Genomic DNA, 13155 nt, shown 5'->3' with positions numbered 1-13155 from the left:
TTCAGTCAGAGCTGGGACTCCATTGTGGGATAACAGGAAAAAGCTGGCTTGTCCACTTACTAGGCATGTGGCCTGGGCAAGTCACTAACCTTGACTAGTATTTCACAGGGTTACTGGGGAATCAAATGAAACAATAATCTTAAAAAATGCTGTGTAAATAGTAAAGAACTATGCAATAGATGTTTATTATTATTGTTGACATCCTTGGTCAGTACTGTAAGATGCCTGTAAGAACCTAGGAATGAGGAAATTAAAATTTTTCTCTTTATAAATAAATTGTAAAATTAGACATTGTAAAGGGCAGGATGTTTCCAAGGCCAGTAAGACTAGACTCTCATATTTTGGATTAACTTACCTAATGGGTGAGTGTATCGATCACTTGGGGGTGAGTCAGACTGAAATCTTGACTGTTTGGTGGTAGATTCAATTAGTCATCCTTTCAATGTCATTTCCTCCGAGAACTCTTTCATTATTGAATCAGTAGTAGTCTCTTCTTCTAAACTCCTATATAATTTGTTCAACTCCTTGCCCAACTATCGTCCTGGAAAATTTCTTTAGCAGGCTTGGTTTGACAGAAAGACAAAGCATAGATACCCTTTGAGCAAATCAAACACATTTTATTTATATTAGCATTGCAGTACAAAGTGCAGTTAGGATAAATGGCGGCAAGATCAGCAGCATCATCTAGTACAAAGATGCAAGTTTCTGAGCGCCCCCATCTAACCAGGGATTATATGATTGTGAGTGCAGACTGCACGTGTTTCTGGAAGTATATACCTTGTCCCTTTCCTTGCCCAGTGTTTATGCAGAAGGCTGGAGAAGGCCTACACGTTGTCTAGTCTGGATCTGTGCAGATCCTCCCTCACTTGGTCCAGGTACACCTCATCAGGGTCAGTGTTGTCTAATGCAGCTCAGGCTCTTCAGCGGATCCAACCACGTTCCTAAACTCAGGGTTATAGAAGCAGATTAGGCATCAGTTCCCCAGAATTCTTTGCATTCATTCTGGGAAGCTCTTAGATAATTTAAAGGGTGTAACGTAGAAGCCTTAGAGCATTTAAGAAAACACGTAGGCTTGCAATATTCATTTGTGTGTTATCTCCTCTCCTAGATTATAAACTTATTGAAAAAGAGACTATAATTTATTTTTATAAAAATTACATATTTTATATAAATTTTTATTTATAAAAACCTAGCACAAACCCTTGTGTATACGTGCACCAAACATTTTTTTATTTTATTTTATTTTATTTTTTATTTTTTGCGGTACACGGGCCTCTCCCGTTGCGGAGCACAGGCTCCGGATACACAGGCTAGGCAGCCATGGCTCAGGGGCCCAGCCGCTCCATGTGGGATCTTCCCGGACCAGGGCACGAACCCGTGTCCCCTGCATTGGCAGGCGGACTCTCAACCACTGCGCCACCAGGGAAGCCCCAAACATTTTTTTATTAACAAATGAATCTTCATTATCCAAAACATGGATACCTAGTTACTCCTTCTATCTCTCCTGTTTTCTGGAAATTCCTACTTGTTTTTAAAAAACTTGGGCTGCATAAAAAGAAACGAAGTTGAGTTATTTGTAGTGAGGTGGATGGACCTAGAGACTGTCATACAGGGTAAAGTAAGTCAGAAAGAGAAAAACAAATACCATTTGCTAACACATATATATGGAATCAATAAATGGTTCTGAGGAACCTAGGGGCAGGACAGGAATATAGCCGCAGACGTAGAGAATGGACTTGAAGACACAGGGAGTGGGAAGGGTAAGCTGGGACAAAGCGAGAGAGAGGCATGGACATATATACACTACCAAATGTAAGGTAGATAGCTAGTGGGAAGCAGCCGCATAGCACAGGGAGATCAGCTCAGTGCTTTGTGACCACCTAGAGGAGTGGGATAGGGAGGGTGGGAGGGGCATGCAAGAGGGAGGGGTTATGGGGAAATATGTATACGTAGAGCTGATTCACTTTGTTATAAAGCAGAAACTAACACACATTGTAAAGCAATTATACTCCAATAAAGATGTTAAGGAGCCTAAGTTTTTTGCTTTGTTTTGTTTTGTTTTGTTTTTATCACCTTCTCTGGGGCATCTCCCTGTATTCTCCAAGAAGTTGGTGACTCCACTCCCATGTCCCCAATAGCATTTTGATCATAGCTCTATAAGCATTGTTTCCACTGTGTTGTAATTACATATCCTCCACTAGAGTGTGTGTTTATCTAGGGCTTGCACGATGATTCATTCATTTTTGTGTTCTTTTCAAGCAGCTAAAGCTAGAATCATTTCATCATAAAGGTTTATCGAAGGAATGAATCCCTAGGATCTCCCTCCCCGCTGAGTGCTTGGTATTGTAATGGAACCCACAAGTGGATGTGGTTAGCAAGTCCTCTAATACAGAAAAGCAACATAACATACTAGGCAAAAATGTGACCTCCAGAATTAGATTGCTTAGGTTGAATTCTGAATCTGGTACTTACTAGCTGTGTGACTTGGGTCAAGTTACTTACCTTTTTTGTACCTCAGCCTTTTTTCTGTAAAGTGGAATGTTAATAGTACCTACCTCATTAAATTGTTGTATTAAATGAGATAATATTTGTAAGGTGCTTAGAGAAATACCTGGCTCATAATAGGTTCTCAGTAAACATTATCTATTGTTGTTAGAAAAATTTTCAATATATGGCCACTGAATTTGGTAAATTAGGGAATGGGAAAAGAATGGGATGAAGTATTTTGCCCTGTTGTAATAATGATTTTACTTGTTTTTTTTCTTCCATTGATTTCCCATATTTTCCCCCCTTTTTTCCTTCTTTTTACTTTTCTATCCCCATTCCCTTTCTTCTTCTTACATGATAGGAAGTGTTAGTAGTAATCAAAGTCATGATTGGGAGTTGAAAAAGCAACAGTTTTTGGAAGTCACTAGATTGAGCAGAGTAGACTGTGATAATAGCAAGAGTGTGATCTATATAAGTCATTTGGAAAGATTTCCTGGATGTGGGCCTAAAAGATTTCAGGAGGACTATTGAAAGGTGAAAGGAATGTTAATTGGCCAATGTATGAAATGCATTCGATATCCTTCACCCTTCTTAGCTATTTAACAGCTCTTTGTTTAATGCAAAAAAATGCCACTAACATTTTGGGTGAGCTGTACCTCCTTGTTTATAGATGTAGAACTTCAAGGGTCCAAGATTGAGATTTCCTTATTTTAAAGGGGCTTATACTTGAAAGTGTACATGTATAAATCTTCATCTTTTGCCCATTATGTAAATTTCAAAATCTCTTTTGCCAAGTTAGAAAAAATCTTGCTGTTGGTATAATCTTTTCGTTGGTAGTTGTATGAAATATGATCTGTTTGTATTGTTTGTCCTTAAAATTCTAGTTATATTTGACTACCTCCCTTCAACTCCTTGTAGTGTAGTAGTTGTATACTACACAACATAACAGGACTGCAGAATTTTTGATTGGAAACTTTGACCTGTTGTTTTTGTCTAGAAATTCCTTTTAGTTCTAGATGAGGATGGTGCCACAAACTATGCTTTACTTAAGGCCTTTAGCTTAAGCAGAACTGTTCATTGAAAAACAGGTACAGTCAGCCTTAACTTTTAAGTGTGTTTCCTTCAATCTCTTCAATAATACTCTCTTTCCTATATAACCAATTATTTGGGGAAATCAGGAGGGGTGGGCTGGGGCACAGGAGTACTGTCAAGCCATTATGTTTGAATGAGGTAGATTTCAAGATAAGAATTAAGACTGAGATGTTGAATGCATTATTCAAGCACTGTGAAAAAAGCCTAAATGTAAAAGATTTTAAAAGTGAATCTTACATGAAGGGAATTTGTTCTTAGTAAGGAGAATGTTTGGTTTGGGTATTAACAGGAGCGTGAGAGAGAAGCCTATATACTACGGTAATTGGAAACTACGACAAAGCTATCCACAAATGACTAGAAATGGATCCTGATTGCACATTAACTGCAAAGGTGAAGCTTGAGTGGCTTATAAGGCCATCAAAATTCAACAGGAAGAGCATATGCTTACTCAAAGCCTTCTTTTATTTAAGATGCTGGACAGATGCCTCGCAAGGTCAATGAGAAGCACATGTTTAATGAACGGCTCCCCTGGCTTTCTTTAAGGCCTCATTTAAAGGAGGCGCCCAAATCAAATGTCCTTGTTGTCTCTTCAAGGTGTAGCCAAGCAGAAATTTTGAACAAGTCCTCTATTTTCATACTTTTTAGAACAGCATATTTATATAATTCTTTGAATATATTTTTATTACTTTTGACTGCTCAATTTGAGTAAGTCAGTGGGTTTCTGACCCAGAGCTTAAGTTACTATGTCAATTCTGGCATCAGGAAAAATATCAGGCTATTTGTGGATACATGTTTATTCGGGAGAACTTTTTCACGGGGGTGGTTGTATGTGTGGAAACTTTTAAGTAAATAAGAGATTAAGAGGGATATTTCCGTTTCCTCTGGTTATTCCCCACAACCACAGAGATTAGCAAGTGCTGATGGATGACATTTAGATTTAAAGGTCTAAATAACTAGCTAAATTTTACTTGACTAACAACTATCAAATGTAACACTTGCTTGTATTTTTTCTTTTTTTAGTAATGAGGGGGTGAGTTGGGAGGATTGTCTAAATGTGTAATCTGAATTTGAAAGAACTTCTATTTAATACTTTAAAAATTATTTTTCATGCGTGGTAAAATACACATCACATGAAATTTACTACCTTAACCATGTTTCAGAGCACAGATTAGCAGCATTAAGTGTATTTACATTGTGCAATCCCAATCATCACCTTTTTAGAACTCTCATTTAATACTGTTTTGTGAAGTGAAAGTCTCACATCTCGAATTCAATCCACCAAGTGCGGAAACCAAGGAGTAGAGCTACTTTATAAGAAGTGTATCATGACTAAGGTAGAATGTAGTGCTACACAATTGATATGAGTAGAAAAAGATGAGAGAGCAAGTGGACCATGGTTCAAGTGATTTTGTGGTGGGAGACAATGACCATTGATCTAAAAATATACTCCATCTGGCCTTGTTCCTGCAAAATTTCCATCCCTTAAACCTTGCTATGTGTTTAATAGTCCAGGATTCAACTAGATGCTGTGTTGAGCGCTGCTTTGGCCACAAATTGGATGTGAGGACAGGGACATCATTTCTATTCTGGGGCTGGGAAGAAGTTCCTTACAGCTCTCCAGGGGTTTGATGACCCCCTTCTTGCTGCAATCTTACGCCTCTCACATTCACAGCTGGAGAACTTTGGGTCAGAGAGAAGACCGTCTTTATTTTCCCAGGAAGGAGCAATGATTCCCCACGTCCTGCATGTTCAGAGAAGCACTGAGAAGGATGAGTAGCTGATGTCAGGACTAGAGATCAGGGTATTCTGATCTAGTTGGGAATTTTTGAGAAGATCTAGAAAAAAGACTCTGTTTCCCTTTGTACTTTATAAAGGAGAGCTTAACCCTGGTACTACGGGGCAGGAGTGGGCTGAAGAGTGGCCAGAAATGTGAAGGGCACATATGTTTCCAATGAAATTATCTCATGGAAAGGATTGGTTATACAGTATTTTTTTTCAAACATTAGGTCATGAACCATTAATGATGGCGAAATCAGTAGAAGGTTTCTCCCAATATATATATATATATATTTTTTTTTTTTGCGGTACGCGGGCCTCTCACTGTTGTGGCCTCTCCCGTTGCGGAGCACAGGCTCCGGACGCGCAGGCTTAGCGGCCATGGCTCACGGGCCCAGCCACTCCGCGGCATGTGGGATCCTCCCGGACCGGGGCACGAACCCGTGTCCCCTGCATCGGCAGGTGGACTCTCAACCACTGTGCCACCAGGGAAGCCCTCTACCAATATTTTAATAAACTGAAATAAAAGACAGTAGAGAATATCACGAGTGCTGCTTCATGAAACAGTTTTTAGGTGTATATGTGCAAATATGTTTATATGTGGGTGTGGATGTGGGTATTATAAATGGATGTCTGTGTGCAATGGAAAAGTTATTTCTTACCAAGAAGCCGATGAGAGAAAAGTTTGGATCTACTGAAGTCAGAACTGCTTGCTCCTAATTTTTACAGAGCTTAATCTCCTCAAGGTATTAACTAGCATCTGGGTGCAATTAAATCGTATCTGTAAACTCTTTCCAGCTTACTTTTGTTTTCAAATAATTCTTGTGAACTGAAGTTCATGGAGTACTAGTCAGTAAGTAGAAACGGTAATTCACTACTAAAAATAGTTAATATTCATCATATTGCCCAGTATTGTTGTAAGAGTGTTATTTGTATTGATCCTTACTACAATTCTTTGGGATAGGAAACATTATCATCTTCATTTTACACATAAAAGAATGGAGGCACCGAGAGCTTTAGGGAATTGTCCGAGCTGCATGGCTGGTTTGTGGCAAGCCAGAATTCCAGGCATCTAATTTCAGAGTCCATGACCTTGGCCACTATACTATACTACTTTTCACTATATCAAACAGAAATATATTATAACCAAAAAAAAGTTATGTTTCTAACATCAGATTGTGGATTTGAGGTTTCAGTGACCCCTGATTCAAAGTGATTGAAATAATGTTATCACCACTCTTCTCTGATAACTCCATTTCAGAATCTATTTGCCAAGGACCTGCTCCTTACTCATTGGTGTGATGCAAAGATACAGTGTAACACTGTCTAAACCTAGGCTAGCTTAGAGTTCCTTCCTCTCTGTGTGAAGATGAACAGTATCTGTGAACACTGAGTAGTGATTGTTGAACAAGTTGCCTACTTGTTCAAATTCTATTAGACGTTTCCAACTGGTAGATGGCTGCTTAATGGAGTCCAAGGGCATCTATGCCATTGTTTTACCCATGAATCAGGTAAGGGCTATTGAATGCTACTTTTCAGGCATTTTATGGTCTCATGAATTAAAAAAATAATAATAATAGCTTTAGAATTAGAAATGAACTTCAATTATTAGGATAATTGAAGCTATCCACTCTAGATGGTTTGAATCACTTTGAAGGATATATATGTACAGTTTGTATCATTCAGAGACAAGGTCTCTTTATTATTCTGAGGACTTACTATTTCTGGGTGTGCCAGAAGACTCCCGTTTGGAAGCTATACTACTGCCACCAGTGACTAGTACCCTGGCAGAAAATGATAGTTTATGAACTTCTGATTCCTGGTATGTTGCTTCAGCTCCCTTTCTCACCAGAGAGTAGAAAATATACCAGGTAAAACTGCAGAGAAAGACTGATTGTTTTTGATACCCTGACAATGGGATGGGAGCAGGTACGTGTGTGTGTGTGTGTGCGCGTGTACAGGGGAGCCTGCAAGCTTAGTCAGGGTAGGGAGAAATTAAACAAAGGAAGTTACATTTGAAGGATAAATATATTCATAAATTTGTAGATATAATGATTTTCTACCAGCATCTTTTTCTAGAGAAGTTTTGCATTTACTTGACATATAGCTTTGGGACTATTAATATTACTTTGGCTTCCCATTGTGGCACTCTGACACTGCTTCATTGTAAGAGTGGTTGTTATTTATTATCATTTCAGAGTGGCAAGATAGAACTATTATTCTCTGTTGTTGCAATGAACAAATGCTTTTGTTTCTAACCTTCTGCTGCACACGATGTGCATTTCCTTTATCATACAGTTTAAAAATACACAGCTAGTGGGAACCTGCTGTATAGCACAGGGAGCTCAGCTCGGTGCTCTGTGATGACCTAGATGGGTGGGATTGGGGGCGAGTGGGAGGGAGGTCCAGGAGGGAGGGGATATATGTATACATATAGCTGATTCACTTCGTTGTACAGCAGAAACTAACACAACATTGTAAGGCAACTATACCCCAATTTAAAAAAATACATAGCACTTTTTAATAAAAGGAAATATACATTGTAGCTGATTTTTGGAGTAAGGGTATAGAGGAAATAAATAAAAATTATGTGTAATTAAAATACTTAGGAACAACCACTAATGATGTTTGGTATATTTCCTTCCAGATTTTTTCTTTGAGTAAATGTTTGAGTAAAAATGTACATTTATTTTTCAAATAAGTTGGCATTACAGTATATTAAAAAATAGAATACACTTTAAAGCTTAAAACTATATTGTAGTTACTTTTCAAAACCTCTAAATATTTTAACATCCATTAATGGCTTCATTATGTCTCCTTGCATGGATGTTCATGGCTTATTTTTTTTTATTAATTTTTATTGGAGTATGGTTGCTTTACAATGTTGTGTTAACCTCCACTGCACAACAAAACGAATCAGCCATACACATACAGATATCCCCTCCCTTTTGGACTTCCCTCCCATTTAGGTTATCACAGTGCACTAGGTAGAGTTCCCTGTACTGTACAGGATGGTGACATCGGCTGCCTATTTTATACATAGTATCAATAATGTATATATGTCAATCCCAGTCTCCCAATTCCTCCCACCCCACCCCTTTCCCCCTTGGTATCCATACATTTGTTCTCTACATCTGTCTCTGTTTCTGCTTTGCAAATAAGATCATCTATACCAATTTTCTAGATTCCACATATATGCGTTATTGTACAATATTTGCTTTTCTCTTTTTGACTTATTTCACTCTGTATGACACTCTCTAGGTCCATCCATGTCTCTACAAATGACCCAATTTCATTTCTTTTTATGGCTGAGCAATATTCCATAGTATATATGTGCCACATGTTCTTTATCCGTTCCTCTGTCGATGGACACTCAGGTCGCTTCCATGTCCTGGCTATTGTAAATAGAGCTGCTAGTTCACGGCTTATTTTACTCAGCCCCTTTCATTAGACATTTATGTTATTTCCAAATTTTCATGATTATGATTACACATAGTGCCAACATCTTTGTAAGTGAACTTTTCTGCACATTATCTTAGTCTAAATTCCCAGAAATCAAAGATCAAAGAGAAGTATACTTTTGAGGCTTTTGATGTATTTTTCTCTTGAAGAGATCATACCTATTTTCACTCTCTAAGAGCCCATTTTTATATTTTTGTTGCTTTTGGCAACATGAATTTTATATTCAATTGTCAACTAGTATGATACCCAAAGACTGAGTAAGGATCAATCAATCTATCTATCTATCTATCTACCTATTATCTACCTACCTACCTACCTACCTACCTACCTAAGAAAGTAACATAAGGACACATATATGTCATGTATGTATCCTCACATATTGTACTTTATAAAAGAAAACTGATATTTAGCAGTGGTGTGAATTCATCTCTCCGGGACACTTTCTCCTCCAAGCCCCTTGTAACCTGGTCCTCCACCCATGCCCAGTGGGTTTGGTAAGGATGGCAGGAAAAGGACCTGTCATCATGTGGCTGTATCCCGCCATATTTGTTTAGAGATCATTTGTAACGCAATGCATCATTGCTGTATAAGCCAGAATGACAGTTGTCCTACTTGCTTCAGCCCGCTTTAAAGAAGTTTAGGAAACTCCAACAAAGTTTATCTTGTGAGACAATAAATTTAATATATAAAAACTTGATTTTTCCTTTGAACCCAAGGGAAACTATTTTGCAGGTGGAGTGAGACTATGGAACAAACAGAGGTGAAGATGCACAATTTTGGCTAGATTTCAAAACTACAAGAGAATGTGCTTAGTTCATGTATGCAGAATTATTCGAAAAGCTGTTTAGCAAGAAGGAAAAGACGTGTAGGAGAAACCGTGCAATTTTCAGAGCAGATGTTTCAACAGTTAGCTAGTCGGACATCATTTTGCCTCTTTCCCAAGTCTTGTTTCTCCTCCTGCACTCCAACCTGGGATTGCCCTGGTCAGTACTCATTGCCAGCTTGCCCTGGTTGCTGCCATTAAAGCCAGCTGGCGCTCTACCTCACAGAGGCCCTCTACCTTCCTAAAGCCTCAAGGCACTCATCACGTGGTCCCATGGCAGGTATGTGCTGAAGTGACATCAGAAGGAGGGCTGCTCCCTGTTGGGCCTCGGCCTACTCTCTCCTCCAGGGGTATATGTCTGCTGTCGTTGTCCGACACAGGACATGAGGGACTGAAGCAAGGTCATTTTTAACCCTGCACATACACTCTTGACACTCTGCCTCCAAATGGAAATATCTCAGTGCTTAGATTTTAACTGTTTATTTATTCATCCAACTAATAAATATAAACTGAGAACTTTCTATGGGTCAGACACTTCTAAGTGGTATGGACTCCACATTGAACAAAAATAAACAAATTCATGACCATATGGAGATTACAATCTAGTAGGGATGACAGATAATTAACAAGCAGGCAGCGGTTTATCATGTGACGTTAGGCGGTGACAAGCGCTGTGAAGAATAATTAAGTGGCATATGAGGCTAAAGGGAGAGAAAGGCTACCTTTCTGGATAGGAGGTCAGAGAAGGTCTTTCTGAAGAGATGGCATTTCAGCAGAGACCTGAAGGAAGAGCGAGAATAAGCCATGTAGATATCTGTAGGACATCTAGATGTCCTGCTGGGGGAAACTGTAAGTGCAAAGGCCCTGAGTGGAGTGTGCTTGACAAGCACAAAGCGGCCAGTGTGTATGGATGGAGTAAGTGAAGGGGTGGGTAGGAGGAGGTGGGCCCCGAGATAGCCAAGGGTCAGGTAAGGTAGGTAATGTAGGGTCCAGCCAATGTACAGGCTGCATTTATTTGAAGCGTGATAGGAAGCTAGTGGAGGGTCTTGAGAAAGAAGTGATGTCACCTATTAACCTTCTGTTGCTCTTCTGGAGTTTTCTAATTCTGCTTGTATGGTCTTGTTCTACGGCGTTGAGACAGGAGGATATTTTTTCAAATTCCCTTTTGCTTTTGTCACCATTACCATGTGGGAGACAGTTTACACAGATAGATGCTGTCTCTCTGCCAAAGGCATAATTAAAATGTCTGGGGCTTTATGGAAAACGTTACAGAGGACCTGGAGTAGTGAAGTTTCTTTGGACTTCAAAGAACAGAATCCAACGCAGATTTCTTCAGCAAACTTCATCAGACCAACGATGGTGTATCTTTCAGAATCCACGGAAGAGGTCCATCTATGCCTTGGGAAGCAGGGCTGTTCCAGGGGTCTTCTCAGCAGCCATCTGTGGCCCCTTTTCTGCAGTTTCACATTACTGAGGCCAGCAGTTTCTGGGTGCCTTTGTTTAAAAGTCCAAATTATTGGGAGAGAGAATTTGATTGGTTCAGCCTGACTGAGCCATCCTCTTCCAAATCAATGAATTCTAGTCAAGGGGACAACGGCAGCAGAAACAAAACAGCTCTGAGAAGACCCGTGTGGGTGAGGGGCATGGTTCCCAAAGACAATGCTGGACAGACAGCTTTCCAGTGGTTTGTGACTGTTCAGGGGGCAAGCACTCAGATGCTTCGCTTATGCACTCTGACGGAGGCAGACCCCTAAAGCAGGGGCTTCTGAGTAGTAGCTATGTCTCTGCTCTCTTCCTCTATGAGGAGCTGATATGCTGGGCAATTTGGTTGCAAAGTCCTTGATAGCAAGGGCCACTTTTATCCCCTTTTGTACCTCCTTGAACAAAATAAAGGGCAGAGGATATTTTCGGTGTTAAATTTTGTTTCGGGGCCCTGTTCTTTATGATCCTGAAGCTGCCCCACAGCTCTCTACAATTACAGGTCCTGCTTTACATTCTTAAAAGATTTGCTGATAACTTGGCAGACAGATATAGTTTTATTGTGAAGAAATTTTTGCCCACTCTCGCATGAACTGCTGTGCCGCGAACGTGGAATTTGGAGTCAGGAAACTATATTAAGTCCGGTTCCTGGGAAACTCTGAGATGAAGATTTGTGAGCAGGAGGTTTATCGGGGAATGTTCTGGGGATCAGCACCTGTGAGGGGTGAGGGAAGCAAGACTGGGCAAAAGGAGAAGCTGAACTGTGATACCGTGACAACAGAGACTCCAGCCCTTCCTACAGGGATCTCTGGAGCTAGGATGGACCTCCAGCATCATCTGCAAGGGAGACAAGGGAACCAGGCCTCTGTACCTGGCAGTGACCAGTATGGGGAGGGGGCTTACTTTGTGGGAGACAGCTACCTTTTGTCCCGAGAGGAATGTGAGCTCCCAGCCACCAGTCCTGGAAGCAGCTGGGAAACGAGTGCTTTGCTCAGAATGTGCAGGTTGGGGACACAGAGCATCTGGTTGGTCCATCATAGCATCTACTCCAAAGACTTAAATTTCAATTCTGCTCTACCGTACTGGCCTGTGAGGCCTTGAGAAAATCCTCTAATTTCTTTGAGTCATCATGTCCTCATTAAAAACAAAAATGGACCCAACCAAACCAAATAAACAAAACTCACTCTAAAAATGGCATGAAATAAAGAGTGTTGTGAGCACTTTGGAGGATGCTTTCATGTAGGTTGTATTGTTTAATTCTCTCTGAAAGTCCATGACATAATCTATTTTAGGACAACTGTACTGATAAAGAGACAGATTCTCAGAAAGATGAAAGTAGTTTGCTTGAATTTGTACAGAAAAGGCATATACAGAAAATGCAGTCTCGTGTCTTCTGAACGTAAATCCTTATTTTGGCCAATTCACTCAGCAACAGAAATAACATTAATAATACTAATGCTAGTAATGACAGATAACGCCTAACCTATATGGTTGTTATGAGGATTGAATGAAAGAAGCATAAATCATAAGAGGGACTTCCCTGGCGGTCCAGTGGTTGAGATTTCGCCTTCCAATGCAGGGGGTGAGGGTTCGATCCCTGGTTGGGGAGCTAAGATCCCACGTGCCTCGTGGCCAAAAAACCAAAACATAAAACAGAAACAATACTGTAACAAATTCAATAAAGACTTTAAAAATAGTTCACATCAAAAAAAATCTTTAAAAAAAATTGTAAGTTGCAGAACAAAGTGAGTCAATATTACTGTTCTTCAAAATTGTTTTTCCCATCAGCAAGAGATGGGCATGGTCTAATCCATCCTGAAAAGAGGAGGGAAGCCTTACACAGGATCCTAGAAAATCTCTCCTAGCCAACCTCTAAAAGGCACAGGGCATCATGTTGTTTCCAAGTTTCTTTAATTGACATTTTGACTCTGCTTCTTCACTCTTTGAGAGCTTAAAAAATTCAGCTCACATATTCTGAGCTGCAGTGTACTCTCTGAGGGTTATGTTGTAGGGTAAGGGAATGACAGAAATGTTGT

At 39.9% G+C, this 13155-nt stretch overlaps 1 protein-coding gene across 3 annotated transcripts in view; it reads left to right on the top strand.

Annotated features, from left to right (window-relative positions):
• Window positions 1-6653: 6653 nt before the first annotated feature.
• Window positions 6654-13155, top strand: part of ZNF804B (zinc finger protein 804B) — a gene marked incomplete at its 3' end in the record, with an annotated part of 871582 nt that continues 865080 nt past the window's right edge. For all 3 annotated transcript variants that reach the window (XR_013829743.1, XR_013829744.1, XR_013829745.1), the window contains exon 1: window positions 6654-6866. The remainder of the gene's footprint in view (window positions 6867-13155) is intronic.

Source organism: Stenella coeruleoalba (assembly GCF_951394435.1).
Source record: "Stenella coeruleoalba genome assembly, chromosome: 9".
Taxonomy (NCBI): Eukaryota; Metazoa; Chordata; class Mammalia; order Artiodactyla; family Delphinidae; genus Stenella; species Stenella coeruleoalba.
This window is presented reverse-complemented; position numbering and strand designations above follow the sequence as displayed.